This window comes from Neovison vison, chromosome 14, assembly GCF_020171115.1.
Source record: "Neovison vison isolate M4711 chromosome 14, ASM_NN_V1, whole genome shotgun sequence".
In the NCBI taxonomy this organism is placed as follows: Eukaryota; Metazoa; Chordata; class Mammalia; order Carnivora; family Mustelidae; genus Neogale; species Neogale vison.
The window spans coordinates 39,222,049-39,238,637 of record NC_058104.1 but is presented as its reverse complement, the minus strand read 5'-3'; positions in this window follow the sequence as shown (position 1 = coordinate 39,238,637).

The following is a 16,589-nucleotide window of genomic DNA, read 5'->3' as shown; positions in this document are numbered from 1 at the left end:
AGACGTGGTGTTCATTGACTCCAAGATGCCTTCGCCTGTGGTAAGTCTTAAGAGAGAAACCCCTGCCAGTTACCTTTATATGATGTCATTGATTAAAAGGTGCGTCTTGATTTCAGAAACGTTCAGAAGTGAAAAGCAAAAGACCGGTCACTTTTATAACCCCAGTGACTGACTTGGAGGTGCTTCGTGTTTGGTGAAGAGATGAAGGCCAAGGGCATGGTGCTCTCGGACAGACCTCCTATCCAGAGCTCACCCTGTCTTCTCAGTGTTCACCGTTGGTTTGAGGGTTGGTTTTTTGTTTGTTTTTGTTTTGTTCTGTTGTTCTGTTTTGTTTTTGAGAGAGCCAGCTGGGCAGGGAGGGGTAAAGCGGAGAAGAGAGAGAGTCTAAAGCAGGCTCCATGCCCAGTGCAGAGCCTGATGCAGAGCCCGACATGGAACTTGACCTCAGCACCCTGAGCTCATGACCTGAGCGGAAATGAAGAGTCAGACGTTTAACCCACTGAGCCACCCAGGATGCCCCAACCTTCTGGATGATGCTGTGTGTAGGCAGAACAGTGGTCCCCCAAAGATGTCCGTATCCTCAAGAGATCTGAATATGGGACCTTCTGTGGCAAAAGAGACTTTGTAGGTGCTTAAATCAGTGACTGAGTTGGGGGACGGGTTACTCTGGATTATCGAGGTGGGTGGGCCCAGTGTCCTCACAAGGGTCCTACAAAGCCAAAGAGAGTCTGGAGGGTCGAAGAGAGGGAGGTGAGGGCGTTAAACAGAGCTGCTGGATTTGAAGATGGAAGACTGGGCCATATGCCAAGGAATGTGTGGCTGTGGAAGCTGGCAAAGGCATGAAAAGTCTCCCCAGGGCCACCACAAAAGGCAGCCCTCCTGTGGGTCTGAACCCGGTGGAAACCACTATAGACTTCTGACCTCTAGAATCCTAATAAAGTTTGTCTTTCAAGCCACTGAATTTATGCTTGTTATAGCTGTAGTTGGAAGCTACATTCCCCATCTAGCTGAATGTCCCTCCCTCCCACGAACATCCCTAAGTTCTCTCTCCGGGGGGCCTTGTCTTTGTTTCAAGCCCTTATCCAGGCTTAACTCCCTAGCTCTTCCTTTTTTAAAGATTTTATTTATTTATTTGATAGAGATCACAAGAGAGGCAGGCAGAGAAAGAGGGAGAAACAGGCTCCCCGCTGAGCAGAGAGCCCCATGCGGGGCTCGATCCCAGGACCCTGAGATCCTGACCTGAGCCGAAGGCAGCGGCTTTAACCCACGGAGCCACCCAGGCCCCCACCCTTGCCCTTCCTTAATCAGTGTGTACACGTCTGCAGGTAGATACGTACATATGTAATTTTTCTTAAGCCTTCTGTACAACACGGTGTTGCAGATTTACAGGAAACGTACAAAATAGTGCAGTGAGCTCAGCCGGTTTCCCTCATTAACCTCTTTCACTGGTACCTTTGTTGTAATGAACCAACATTACTTTGACCAACCATTTTGTTGAGATGTAACACACCCACTTGAAGTGTACAATTAAGTGTTTTTTTTTTTTCCAGTATATCCTTAGGGTTGTGAGACATCACTACAATCCAAATTTAGAATATTTTTGTCGACCCTCGAAGAAACCCCACCCATCAGCAGCCCCCCCCTTCCTCCCCACCCTCCTCATCCTCCAGCCACCCCCTCCCCCGCAACCACTAGTCTTCCTGTCTCTGCAGAGTTGCCTGTTGTGGCCATTTCATACAAACGGAGCCTAAACATGTGGTCTCGTGCCTTCTGCGTCTCCTTCTACTTGGCCAGTTTTCGAGATTCATTTGTGTAGCACGTAACAGTACTCGATGCTTTTTTTAATTGAATTCTGTCCCACCGTATGGATGTATACTATATTACCATTAACTAACCCTCACACTTTCTTTGGATTTTACTCATTTTCCCCTAATGCCCCTTGTCTGTGTCAGAATCGCTTCTGGGATTCTCCCTCACATGCAATTGTCAGGTCTCCTTGAACTCTGGTCTGAACGTTTCTTAGACTTGTTTTTGCTGACTCGGACAGTTCTGAGAAGCCGTGACTAGGTATTTTGTAAAATATTTCTCAAATGTAGGCTTTTTCTGTCTGGTATTTTCTCATGCTTAGATACGGGTTATGGGTTTTGGGAAGGAAGACCATGGAGGTGAAGTCCCACCCCTTTTACTGAAAACTTGTATTGGCTCCGTTTCCTTCAAGATAAATTTCAACAGGGGCATCTGGGTGGCTCAGTGGGTTAAGCCACTGCCATCGGCTCAGATCGTGATCCCAGCATCCTGGGATCGAGTCCCACATCGGGCTCCTTGCTCGGCGGGGAGACTGCTTCTCCCTCTGCCTCTGCTGCCACTCTGCCTGCCTGTGCTTTCTCTCTCTCTCTCTGGCAAATAAATAAATAAAATCTTAAAAAAAAAAAAAAAGATAAATTTCAACAACTTGAAGTTGACTGAGAAGGTCTCCAGGGCCCGGTTCGAGCCTGCCCTCCAGCTCCACGTCGGCCTTTGCTTTCCTTCTCCCTTCCCTTCGCTGACTGCAAGCCCCAGCCTCCTCCCAGAACAAGGCCATTTCATTTCTCCAGGCCTGCGCAGGGATGACTTTCTCTCTTCTTTTATCCGGGAAAGACCAGTTAATACACGTGTGTTGTATCAGGTCCAAAGCCTCCTTTCCCTACAAGGCTTCCTAACCCGCTCCCCCTTCCCTAGGTTGGTCAGCGTTTCTTCCACTGGGCCCAACAGCGTAGATGCCTGATGCCACACCCGGGACAGTTTTTCCTGGTCTGTTTCCACCAGTTAGCTTGAGACTGGAGATCAGTCAGGACAAATGAATAGGGAACAGGCCAAGTCTCTCCTGGTCCTGCGTGGGACACTCCCCTCTCGAGCAAGACCAGAAACTTGGGGCTAATGGGGTTATTTGTTGTCCCCGAAGGGGTGAGCTATGACCTGGCAGTGTACAGGTATCGAGATCCAAGAGTCTCAGGGAACAAGACCGAGGGGTCAGTAAGGTCATTCTTACTGGGGTGTCCCCGGGGCCATGGGCAAAATTTCCGGGGGGGCTCAAGTTAAAACCCGCAGATGTCATCACTGTATTGATGACATGAGAACCTCTGAAATGCACCCTTTTGTCTTTGGTAGAACGTTTTCCAGAAGACTAGCAGGAGTGGGAGAAGGCGAGTCTGGGCTCAGAGTGTCACGGTCTGTCCTGGGCATCTGTGGGGTCTTGAGGGAGACAAAGACCACAGAGGATGGCCAAAAGGAGTTAAAATAACCAAAGAGTCAGGCTCCACAGAGCCCATGGAGTGGGCGGGGGCGGGGGGCGGCGCTCAATGCCTTTGATCCATCTGTCACCCCTTCCAGACCCACCTGGCTGGCTTGAAGCCTCCTTGGCAGGCAGGGTCACTGAATGCCAGGTTCCCAGGCAGTGGCAGGCCTGGGTCCAAGCAGCTGGCCTTCCATTCTGTTTCTCCCAAGAACCAAGCTAAAGTCCTAGAGATGCCTAGCCCCTCTAGACACTCAACCCCAGGGTGGATTTGGAAGCAAACATTCTGCACGAGGCCCAAGTGTGGATGTTTCTTCCAGTCAGTAGCCACTTCTGAACTGCACCTGGAGGCCAGGCCTGCCCCTTGGTCCTTTTGGGCCATTCCGCTGGTTCAAGAGTATGCTTTTCCATGGGAGGTGCTGCGCCCCCATCCCCAGACGGCTTTAGCCCCCTCCAAGGGGCCATCCCAGCACACATCTCCCTCTGGCCCAGTGAAGGCTGCTGCTACCCTGTCCCCACCAGGTCCCCTGTTCTCCAGGAGGCTGGCTTGGGTCTCCCCACCTGCGTAAACACAGCATGCGACAAGCCTGTACAACCCACAGCAGACGCTTGTGCTGCCTGAGATTTGCTTGGGCAGCGTCTGGTTTTCCTGTCCTGATGCTATTATTCTTGCTTTTGGTTTCCGATCTCCACCGACCGGGGATCTGTGCCCCGCAGCCCCAGGGCTGGCAGCTCCAATGCCCTGTTTGGGACACATTTCTCGGTCTCAACCTCTTCGGCTTAAACACAATGCCGGCTTTTCCCAGGCTTGAAATTCGATCACTGAACCTATCTGTATTTAGAAGGGAAGAAATGGGCACCTGGCATTTCTTAAGTATCTAAATAAGTTAGAAGTATTAGGTTTAATTTTCTTGACTACCTACTACTTAGTTACAAGTTTCCTCCATTTTGCTGATGAGGTGAAGGAAAGTGACTATGTGACGTCACGCAGCCTGAAATTGGTAAAGCCAGCATGTGAACCTGGGTCTGTGGGATCCTAAAGTCCAGCCAGAAAATTTAGTGAAATGCCTGTTTCTTTTTTTTTTCTTTTTTAAGGATTTTTTTTCTTTTTAAGATTTTATTTATTTACTTGAGAGAGCGAGAGCATGAGAGGGGAGAAGGTCAGAGGGAGAAGCAGGCTTCCTGCTGAGCAGGGAGCCTGAGGCAGGGGCCGATCCTAGGACCTTGGGATCGGGCCCTGAGCTGAAGGCGGAGGTTTAACCACTGAGCCACCCAGGCGCCCTTTAAACTTGTTTTTTTTTTTAAACGATTTTATTTATTTATTTGACAGACAGAGATCACAAGCAGGCAGAGAGGCAGGCAGAGAGAGAGAGGAGGAAGCAGGCTCCCTGCTGAGCAGAGAGCCCGATGCGGGACTCGATCCCAGGACCCTGAGATCATGACCTGAGCGGAAGGCAGCGGCTTAACCCACTGAGCCACCCAGGAACCCCTAAACTTGTTTTTAATCAATATCTTTTGAAGGGTCAAAGTTTTAAATTTTGATGAAGTTTAATTTTTTATTGTTCTTTCTTATAGTTTGTGGCTTTTTGTGTCCTATTCAAGAAATCTTCATCAAACTCAGAATCCCCAAAACTTCCTGTATCTTCATTAAGTCTTATAGTTTCAGCTCTGACATCAGGTCTACGATCCGTTCATTTTAACTTTTTTTAAATTAATTTTTAAAGATTTTATTTATTTATTTGACGGGGAGATCACAAGTAGGCAAAGAGGCAGGCAGAGAGAGAGGGAAGCAGGCTCCCTGCTGAGCAGAGAGCCCAAAATGGGGCTCGATGCGGGGCTCGATCCCAGGACCCTGGGATCATGACCTGAGCCGAAGGCAGAGGCTTTAACCCACTGAGCCACCAGGCGCCCCCATTCATGTTAACTTTTGTATACACTTTTTTTTTTTTGCTTGTGGGTAGCCAATTGTGTCTGTACTTTTTGTAGAAAAGATGATCCTTTCTGCTGTTGAAAAATTGCCATGCCACCTTTGCAAAACATCAACTGACCACATATATGTTCATCTATTTCCGGATTACAGATTTTATCCTATTGATTGGAATTTTTTAAAGATTTTATTTATTTATTTGAGAGAGAGAACACAAGCAAGGGTGAAGATGTAGAGAGAGAGAAGGAGAAGCAGATCCCTGCTGAGCAGGGAGTCCGATCCCAGGACCCTCGGATCATGACCTAAGCTGAAGGCAGACTTTTGACTGAGCCACGTAGGTACATGCTCTCTCTCCCCTTCTCTCTCTCTTTTCTAATGTAGGCTCCACACACAGGGTTTGAACTCACAACCCTGACATCAAGACCTGAGCTGAGATCAAGAGTCAGATGTTCAACCGACTGAGATACCCATGCACCCCCATTCCATTGATTTCAATGGTTTTCTCCATACTAATACCATATAGTCTTTTTTTCCCCTTCATTAAAAAAAAAAAAAATCTCTAAGCCTAACATGGGGCTCAAACTCATGGCCCTAAGATCAAGAATTGCATGTTCTACTGACTGAGCCAGCCAGGTGCCCTCCAATACTGTACTGTCTTGATAACTAGCTTTATAGTGAGTCCATCAAGTAGTGAACATCCTCTAACTTTTTTTTTTCCCCAATTGTTTTGGCTAGTCTAGGTCTTTGGCATTTCTATGCAGATTTTAGAATCAGCTTGTCAATTTCTCAAAAAATGTTTTTGGAGGGGCTCCTACGTGGCTCAGTGGGTTAAAGCCTCTGCCTTTGGTTCAAGTCATGATCTCAGGGTCCTGGGATCAAGCCCTGCATCAGGCTCTCTGCTCGGCAGGGAGCCTACTCCCCCCGCCCCCCCACCCCCCCGCCTGCCTCTCTGTCTACTTGTGATCTCTCTCTGTCAAACAAATAAAATAAATAAAATCTTTTTAAATAATGTTTTTGGAGTTTGATGTGAATAATGTAAAATCTATGTAAAATTACTACATTTACCAAGGGAACCATCTGTACCTGGAATTTTTTTTGTAGGTATTTTTTCCCCTGAATATTTCCATTTATTATCTCCAGTATATAGGAAATGTAAAAGAATTCAATAGGTTTTATCAAGTTCACCAGCAAAGCAATGATGAGAAACTTGAGAGAGAATCCTTTCTGTTTCCAAATATTTTGAAAGTTGGCTCCTGTAAAACAACAACAACAACAACAAAATTTTATGATGAAAGAGTATTTCTGGGAATGAAAGAGAAAAACAAAAGCATTATTTTTGGAATGGACACAGACCTCTAGGCAGGTTTCCTCTCAGTGCCTAGAGGTCTGTGCCTATTCCAAAAATAATGCTTTTATTTTAGGCACAGAGCTCCAATTAATTTTATGGGAAGATTTAACTACAAATTCAATTTCATTAATTATTTGTGGGGCTATTTAAGTTTTCTATTTCTTCTTGAGTTAGCTTTGGCAGTTGCTGTTTTTAAGGAATCTGTCCATTTCATCTATATGACTGAAATTTACTGGCACAAAGTTGTTCTTGGAGTTACTTTCTTAATTTCATTTTTGGTCTGTTGCCCTTTGAATATATCATTCTACTGATTTCCATTGTTTAAGACAAGAAGTTCGTGTAGATCAGTATCAATGCTTCTTTGCACATAATGAATCATTTTCATTACTGCTTTTATTGTTTTCTCTTTCAGTGGTTTGACTATGATGTGTCTGACTATGTCGACTATGATGTGACTGACTTTTCATATTGTTCCTATGTGGCATTCACTGCACTTCTTGGATGTGTAGATTAGTTTTTCATCAAATTTGGAAAGTTTTTGGCCATTGTTTCTCTCTTTCTTTTCCTTATCCCTGATAAAGTACTCTATGAGTTCTCGTGATGATGTATTCTGTGACAAAATGGTTAAAATTTTGGTTTCCTAGACACAGAGTCCCAGATTTCAATTCCAGCTCCACCAGTTATGAGTTGTGTGAATCTGGACACATGGCTTTGAGACTCATGACTTTGAGTCTTAATTTATGTTCACTGCTTTATTATAAAGAGTATTATAAAGAATACAGATAAGCGGGGCACCTGGGTGGCTCAGTAGGTTAAGCCTCTGCCTTTGGCTCAGGTCATGATCCATGATCCCCACATCGGGCTCTCTGCTCAGCGGGGAGCCTGCTTCCCCCTCTCTGCCTGCCTCTCTGCCTACTTGTGATCTCTGTCTGTCGAATAAATAAATAAAATCTTTAGCAAAAAAAAAAGAATACAGATAACCAGATGAGCAGCCAGATGAAGAAGTACACAGGGGGGACTTCTTGGAATAGGCACAGGCCTCTAGGCAGATGGGGTCTGGAAGGGTCCCAAGCTCAGGAGTTTTGGGTCCCATGAAAATGGGGTGTGCTACCCTCCCAGTATGTGGAACTCTAGTGGAACACAACTTGGAAGCTCTACAATTTTTGCCTCAAGTCTCTTTTTCTGCTCTCTCTTTTCCTTTCCTACTGGGACTCCTATTATTCTTATGCTGGTATATCTGATGTCATTCCACAGATTTCTGAGGAAGGACTCATTTCTTCTTCCTTTTCCCCTCTTCAGGTTGGATAGTTTCTATCGACCCATCTTCATGTTCATTGATTCGGTCATCTGTCAGCTCAGATCTGTAGTTGAGCTGCTCTAGTGAATTTTTTTTAAGATTTTATTTTTTAAGTAATCTCTATACCCAACGTGGGACTCAAACTTACAACCCCGAGATCAAGAGTCATTGTGCTCCTCTACTGAATTTTTTTTTAAGATTTTATTTATTTATTTGACAGACGGAGATCACAAGTAGGCAGAGAGGCAGGCAGAGAGAGAGGAGGAAGCAGGCTCCCCGCTGAGCAGAGAGCCCGATGCGGGGCTCGATCCCAGGACCCTGGGATCATGACCCGAGCCGAAGGCAGAGGCTTTAACCCACTGAGCCACCCAGGCGCCCCTATTTATTTTTTATTGTTATTTTAACCATTTTTAAAAAAAGATTTTCTTTTTCAGTAACCTCTACATCCAACGTGGGGCTTTATCTTACAACCCTGAGATCAAGAGGTGCACACTCCAACAACTAAGTCAGACAGGCCTGCCTCCCTTGTAACCATTTTTTAAGTGTATAATTCAATAGCATTAAGTACATGTACGATTCATTTCCCAACAAAAACTCCATTAACCAACATCCCATTCCTCCCTTCCCCCAGCTCCTGATAACCTCTATTTTATTTCTGTCTCTGTGTATGAATTTGCATATTCTAGGTATCTCATATAAGTGGAGTCATACAATATTTTTCCTTTTGGGAGCACCTGGGTGGCTCAGTCAGTTTAGCAGCCCACTCATGATTTTGGATCAAGTCATAATCTTAGGGTCATTAGATCCAGCCCCATGCTGGGTTCCTTGCTGGGTGTGGAACCTGCTTAACATTCTCTTTCCCTCTTTCCCTCCCCTCCCTCCCTTAAAAAATAAAAATAAAAATAAAAAAACCCAAACCCAGTATTTTTCCTTATGCATCCAGATTCTTTCAATTAGCATGTTCTGAAGGCTCATCCATAATGTAGCACATATCAGTACTTCATTCCTTTAAAAAAAAAATTCTGGGGCGTCTGGGTGGCTCAGTCCGTTAAGCGGCAAACTCTTGATTTCAGCTCAGGTTGTCGGCTCAGTTAGGGTTATGAGATCGAGCCCTGCTTTGGGCTCCCCCCACATTGAGTCTGCTTGTCCCCCTCTCCCTCTGCTCCTTCCCCACTCTCTCTCAAAAAAATTTTTTTTCTAAGCCCTTATCAAGATTATTTATTTTGTTGTCACACTTTCCTTTGAGTCTTTTTATTTTAGTTCTTCGAGCATATTTTATAATAGCTGTTCCAAAGTCTTTGTCTGCTAACTGCAACATCTGGGCACCGTCAGAGACAGATTAGAGTACTTGCTTTTCCTGCGTTTGGACTGGATTCTGATGCCCTCTACAGGTGGTTGTTGTCACTGGCTTTTGTTTGTTTCTTTGTTTAACAATTGTCGGGGCCAAATCAGTGAATCTGCTCCCCCCAGGGTGGGTGGCCACTGCTGTCTCTGCCCCATTTAAAATAATTCTTGTTTTTATTCTTAAGCTCGGATTTCTAGGAATGCCCCTGTGTCTGTGCAGCTTCATGATCAGCTAATTTTTTTTTTAAGGTTTTATTTATTCATTTGACAGAAAGAGAGAGCACAAGCAGGGGGAGCAGCAGAGTGAGAGGGAGACACAGACTCCTGGCTGAGTGGGGAGCCCGAAAGGGGGTTGATCCTACGACCCTGGGATCATGACTTGAGCCAAAGGCAGACGCTTAACCCACCGAGCCCCCCACCCTGAGCCAGTGAGAATTCCGTCCTCTGACAACGCTCTATATGTGCGTGGGAGAGGACAGAGTTCGGGCCATTTTCAGGCTGACCCCAGCTTTCCTCCCCCGCCCCCGCGCACGCAGCCCCAGGGTTAGGCCTGCAAATGCCCACAGCCTCAGCAGGGAGCATGCTTGCCTCCACCCCAACCCCAAGTCAGGCTAAGAGCGCTGTGGGCTGTCGCTGTCCCCACTCACTTGCCACTGAGCCGGCAGCTTCCTCCGGCGACATCACGAGGCGTGGCCTTCGTCCACGCGTCCAAATCAAAGAAACCCCCTGCAGCAGGGAAGCTTCCAGTCCTCAAAGCCCACCCCCCACCCCCAACCTTGCCAGAGCCTGGGAAGCGAGACTCCCCCTGTTCTAACTCAAAGTCGAGTGGGTTTCAGACGCTTCGCTTCTCAGATTGTGGTCAGCCTTTGGTGGATCTCCGAGCCCTGAACGGGCTGTTTGGTTTGCCTTGCGCAGCATCAGAGCTGCTTCTGGCGAGAGGATCTGCTGACCTCCTCACTCAACCGTAGGTGGAAACGTCCCCCTTTAAATATTTTGAACTCTGTTCTGGGAAATCGTTCTGTTCCTCGTCCAAAAAGTTTGGAGGGTCTTAATGGCTTGGAAACAGTCTGATCTTTTCAAGGTTTGCCTTTATATGTTAGACAGGACCAGAATAGCTTCCGTCCAGGGTGAATTTGGCCCCATTGCCTGGCAATGACCTTCCGAGTCCTCTACTAGACACCTGTGCATTTGGTGATCTTTTCGCTCTGGCTGGTGGGACCTCGAGCTCTTTCCACCGCACGCAGACCCTGGGGATTGTTTAACCCCCGTGGTGCTCACCTGAAGGTGTGTGGCAACCTGTGCCCGGGGCCTAGCGTCCCTCTCTGCCCTGGGGATTCTCCCTGTGGAACTTGGTCTCCTCACCCGAGGGAGACTTCTGGAGTCTGTTTGAGTTCCCTCCTCCTGGGCTACAGCCCGGAAATTCTCTCCAGGCAGGGAGCCAAGGAAGCCATATGGCTCTCCATCCTGCACTGCCTGTTGTCCAGGGACCGAAAGTTCTTTTTCTTGTTTAAGATGTGAAAATGTTGGGGTTTGGGAGCAACTGGTCAGAAGAGAATTCTTAAGGTATCTTTGGTGCAAAAAAAGGTGGTTTTAAAGAAGATATGATCCATATATACTATGGAATATTATGCCTCCATCAGAAAGGACGAATACCCAACTTTTGTAGCAACATGGATGGGACTGGAAGAGATTCTGCTGAGTGAAATAAGTCAAGCCGAGAGAGTCAATTATATGGTTTCACTTACTTGTGGAGCATAAGCAATAACAAAGGACATGGGTGAAGGACAGCAGAAGTGAGTTGGGGGAAATTGGAGGGGTCCACGAACCATGAGAGACAGTCGATTCTGAGAAACAAACAAACAGGGTTTTGGAGGGGAGGGAGTGGGGGAGCGGCAGGGGGAGCCACCCCAGGGAGCCTGGTGGTGGTTACGGAGGGCGCGTGTGCATGGAGCACCGTGCATAAACGATGAATCTTGGGGCACCTGACTTAGTGGGTTAAGCCTCTGTCTTCGGCTCAGGACATGATCTCAGAGTAGTGGGATCGAGCCGAGCCGCACATCAGGCTCTCTGCTCATCAGGGAGATGCTCAGAGTCTGCTTCCCACCCCCGCCCCACCTCTGCCTGCCCCTCTGCCTACCTGTGATCTCTCTCTGTCAAATAAATAAATAAATAATCTTTTAAAAAAATAGACAATGAGGGGTGCCTGGGTGGCTCAGTGGGTTAAAGCCTCTGCCTTCGTGATCCCAGGGTCCTGGATCGAGCCCTGCATCGGGCTCTCTGCTCAGCGGGGAGCCTGCTTCCTCCTCTCTCTGCCTGCCTCTCTGCCTGCTTGTGATCTCTCTCTGTCTGATAAATAAATAAAATCTTTAAAAAAAATAGACAGTGAAGGGGCGCCTGGGTGGCTCAGTGGGTTAAAGCCTCTGCCTTCGGCTCGGGTCGTGATCCCAGGGTCCTGGGATCGAGCCCCGCATCGGGCTCTCTGCTCAGCAGGGAGCCTGCTTCCTCCTCCCTCTCTCTCTGCCTGCCTCTCTGCCTACTTGTGATCTCTATCTGTCAAATAAAATAAATAAAAAAAATCTTTACAATGAATCTTGGAACACTGAAAAAAAATGAAATTTTAAGAAATAAAAATTTTTTAAATAAAAATTTTTAAAAGGTGGTTTTATTAAGGCACGGGGATAGGACCCATGGGCCGAAAGCTCCACTAGGGTTGTGAGGAAGGACTGATTATAGACTTTCAGGTTGGAAGGGGGTTAGAAGTTGCTAAGGAATTTGGAAGCAAGGTTTCCGGGACCTTGAGGAGATAGCTGTTGTTAGGAAAAGGTCATTTATGACTGTCTAGTAAAATCTTAGTCATGAGACCCTTCAGATGTACACTGGTGGATCATATGCTTGGAAGATGATTGCTACCATGTATCTTGGGGAGTAGAGATAAAGGAAATTTCCAAAGGAATTTTTTACATGTTAAAAGAGACTTACAGGATCCTGGAGGTCAGGCTAATGTTAAGCCAATGTTGCCTTTTGCCCTTAGCAAGGTGTTAACATCCAAGATGTTGAGTTCCTGGAGGAAGTTCCCCCGCCTGTCGCAGAGACTTGTCAATGGGCAGTAGGTTGTAAGGAAATGGAATGTTTTTCTTTTGCCTCCGTTCTCCACATCAGGTATATCTGGCCCCAGTTTCTTCATTCTGATCAGGAGCCCTGGTCAGGCTTTTTGGTTACACTACGCTGTGCCCCGTATCAGTGGTAGTAGAGAGGGTAGCGGGCAGCCTCTGGTTTTCCCCAAATGTACCCAGAGTTCCCCGCGGAGGTCAGCAGAGGGCGCTGTTCTCTGTGTTCTTGAGCCCCGGAGCCGCGTGGGGCCGGGGCAGGCCGGGCGGAGCGGGGCGGAGGAAAGCCTGGATCTTAACACGGGCCGCGGGCTCCCTGGGATCCTGGGCCGCCGCCTAACGCAGGACCCGGGAGGAGGCTGGATACCGGACATCAGCGGGGAGCGCCCTGGGACAGTCCAGACTCGGCAGGTTATCAGGCCCTGTACCGTGCCCTGAGACTCGAGGCTAACTTTTATGTCCATGACGCATCCGTGACGCCCGTGTTAATGACCCGATGACAAAGGATGGGGGGTGTGTGTGCGTGCCCTGCACGTGAGAACACGGGCTGAGCGGGCTGTTACTATCCAGGTATAAACCTAGCACCACCTGCAAAATGGGGCTTTCTGGAGTTGGTTTTTGGTTTTTGTTTTTTGGGGTTTGGGGGAGGCTGTTTTTCTTGTTTTGTTTTGTTTTTAAGATTTTCTTTTTAAGGAATCTCTATACCCAATGTGGGGCTCGAACTTACAACCCTGAGATCAAGAGTCACACGTTCCGCTGGCCAGGCCAGTCCGTGTCCAGAGGAGTTTCCTGAAGGATAGGCCGGAGTGACTAGCGTACCCACCATGCCAGAGGGATGTCTTGGGACAGGGGCCTCTTAGTCCCCGTCCCTTGTTTCCCGCATTCCCCTTCCCCCAACCGCTCCTCTGGAGACCATCAGTTTGTTCTCTGTATCTAAGAGTCTGTTTTGGGGGGCTCCTGGGTGGCTCAGTGGGTTAAGCCTCTGCCTTCGGCTCAGGTCATGGTCTCAGGGTCCTGGGATCGAGCCCCGCATCGGGCTCTCTGCTCAACGAGAAGCCTCCTTCCCCCTCTCTCTCTGCCTGCCTCTCTGCCTGCTTGTGATCTCTGTCTGTCAAATGAATAAATAAAATCTTAAAAAAAATACATTAATGGTTGCCAGGATGGGTGGGGGGCGTGGGGAATGAGGAGTGACCACTAATAGGAGGGACTTGTATCTAGAATATTCAAAGAACTCTCCTAACTCAATAGGTATAAGGTTCCTTTCTTCCTCTGACCCTCCCCCCTGCTTGTGCTCACTCTCTTTCTCTCAAATAAATAATTAAAATCTTTAAAAAAAAAAAAAGAAGAAGAAGAAAAAAGAAAAAGCAATTCCCAGGCTCCTGGCTGGCTCCGTCGGTTAAGCATCTGACTCTTGGTTTTGGCTCAGGTTCTGATCTCAGAGTCTGATGATCAAGCCCCGCGTTGGACTCTGCGTTCAGTGCGGGGTCTGCTTCTCCCTCTCCCTCCGCTCCTTCCCATTGTTTGTGCTCTCTCCCTCTCTCTGCCAAATGAATAAATAAAATCTTAAAAGAACACATACACACAAACCAATTCTAGAGACTTGACTATAAGGACTCCATGTGGAGGTGGGGATGGTTGAAAGAACCCACAAGGAATGTGGAAGCCCTCAGGGGCCAGCAACAAGGGACAGGAGTGTTGGGGAAGGGGGCGGAACGCTGTCACTGAAACTAGGGAAAAGCTGGAGATGCGGAGGGGCTAAAATCCTGATCACCAATTCCAGAGAGAGAGTGGTAGAGAGAGAGAGAGAGAGAGAGAGTGTGTGTGTGTGTGTGTGTGTGTGTGGTGGAGAACTCCGTGCCAGAAACGGGGACAGAGACCAAATATATGGTTCTTATGATAAGTCCCACTATCACAAGGGATTACCTGACAGATGCTAGACAAGCGTGGAGAGATGAAGCCACTGCCAGAGGTACGACCCACATTAGGAAGGGAGCAAGGCAGAAATGTCCTGACACCTTTGCTCTGCCTCTCCCTCTGCTCTCCAACCCGTCCTCCCTTTAGTCAAGCCCAAGGGGAAGCCAAGTGTAAAGGAACCTTCAAGTCACGGAGCAGAGCAGAGGATGGATCTGGGGGGTGGAAGGTAGATCACAACCAGCTCAGGGCAACAAGCCCCAAGGCTTCTACCCCTTACCAGCTGTGTGTCCTGAGGCAAGTTACTTAACCTCTCTGAGCCGCTATGGTTCTCTCTGTAACTGAAGTAGTACCCATCTCACAAGTCAGTGCTGGGCCTCTTCTCTTCGCACTCACTCTGAGGTGAACCTGTCTAGACTCATGGCTTTAAACACCATCCAGGGGATTGTGGGGGGCTTAGTCACTGGGCTCAGGTCATGATCCAAGGGTCCTGGGATCAAGCCCCACCTCGGGCTCCCTGCTCATCAGGGAGTCTGCTTCTCCCTCTGCCTGCCATTCCCCCTGCTTGTGTGCTCTCTCTGTCTCTCTCTCTGTCCAATAGCTACAAAAAATCTAACAACAACAACAAAAAAACCCTACACCATCCAAATGTTGATGTCCCCCAAATTTACGTCTTCAGTGAAGACCCCTCTGTGAGCTTCAGAATGTGGCTGTCTACTAGGGCTTCCCAGCCTTAAGCTGCCCCCAGATAAACTCTTTTATCTTCCTCCCCAAACCCGCTCCACCCCAGCCTCCCCATATCAGAAAATGCAATTCCATCCCTACGGTCTGTCAGGCCAAAGCCCTGGTGTTGTCCTTGATCGCCTCTTGCACAAACGGCTGCTGGTTCCACCTCAAAAGACGCTTGACACCTGCACACGTCTCTCCGCGCCTCCCTTCACCCTGGCTCGGACCTGGTGGTCTCCGACCCGGCCAGGTCCAGGAGCGTCCTTAGGGGTCTACCGCTGCCCCCCTCCCCTCCATGTCCCCCCAGGTTCCCTGTGGCAGCCAGAAGGGGCCGTTTCAGAGACAGAGCCCATCAGCAGCTGACTTTGACCCAGAGCAGAGTCCTTAAGTGCCCTCACAGGACGTGGCCGTTTCCTCTCCGACCTCCCCTGCACCCTCTCCCTGTGGTGTGCTCTGCTCAAGCCACCGGCCTCCTTGAGGTTCTCAGAGAACACCAAGCGTGACCCACTTTTAACAAGGGCCTTGGGGCACTTGGGTGGCTCAGTCAGTTAAGCGTCCGACTCCTGATTTTGGTCATGCTCTCAGGGTCCGGGGATGGAGCCCCTCTGGTTCCCTGCCAGTGGCCAGTCTCCTTGAGATGGTCCCCCTCTAAAATAAATAAATAAACTTTTAAAGATTTTATTTATTTATGACAGAGACGGCAGAGAGGGAACACAAGCACAGGGGAGCTGGAGAGGGAGAAGCAGGCTCGCGGCTGAGCAGGGCGCCCGATGCGGGGCTCCATCCCAGGATGCGGGGACCATGACCTGAACCAAAGGCAGAGCCACCCAGGCGTCCCTAAATAAACCTTTAGGGGGAAAAAAAATCTTAGAAGAAATACATAAAAAATAAAAAAGGCCTTTGATTTGGTTTTCTCCTCCCCTGGAACTCCCTTCCCCCGGGATCGCAACAACGGCGGCTGCCTCACTCCCCGCAGCTCTCCGCTCAGACGCCACCTTCTTGGAGAGGCCTTCCTGGAGGAGGGGGCAATTCCTGTCACCCCCGTCCCGCTTGATGACCTTCCAGGATACTTAACGTTTTGTACTCTTCTGGAGTCTGTCTCACCTCAGGAGAAGGTGACCTTCAAAAAGACGGGTGACTGTGCTTGATTCCGCTCATTATTATAGCCTATGCCTGGCACGTGGTTAGTGTGCGACAAAGATTTGTGGAAAAAATGAACAGATTATGGGACTCTTTTTCTTTCTTTCTTTCCTTCTAGAAGTCATTCTAACTGTTGTAAGGACTGATTTCATAGCTCTCATTGTGGTTTTGATTTGCATTTCCTGACGATTTGTGATGTTGAGCACTTTTTCATGAATCTGTCGCCCATCTGTAGGTCTTCTTCAGAAAAATGTGTATTCAGATCTTCTGCCCGTTTTTATTTTTTAGTAGTTTCCACACCCAACATGGAGCTCAAACTTACCACCCTGAGATCACAAGTTGCACGCTCTACTGACCGAGCCAGCCAGGCGCCCCTCCTGTGCCCTTTAAAAAAAAGAAAAAAAGAAAAAAAAAAAGATTTTATTTCTTTTTCTTTTTTTTTTTTAAAGATTTTATTTATTTATTTGACAGAAATCACAAGTAGATGGAGAGGCAGGCAGAGAGAGAGAGAGGGAAGC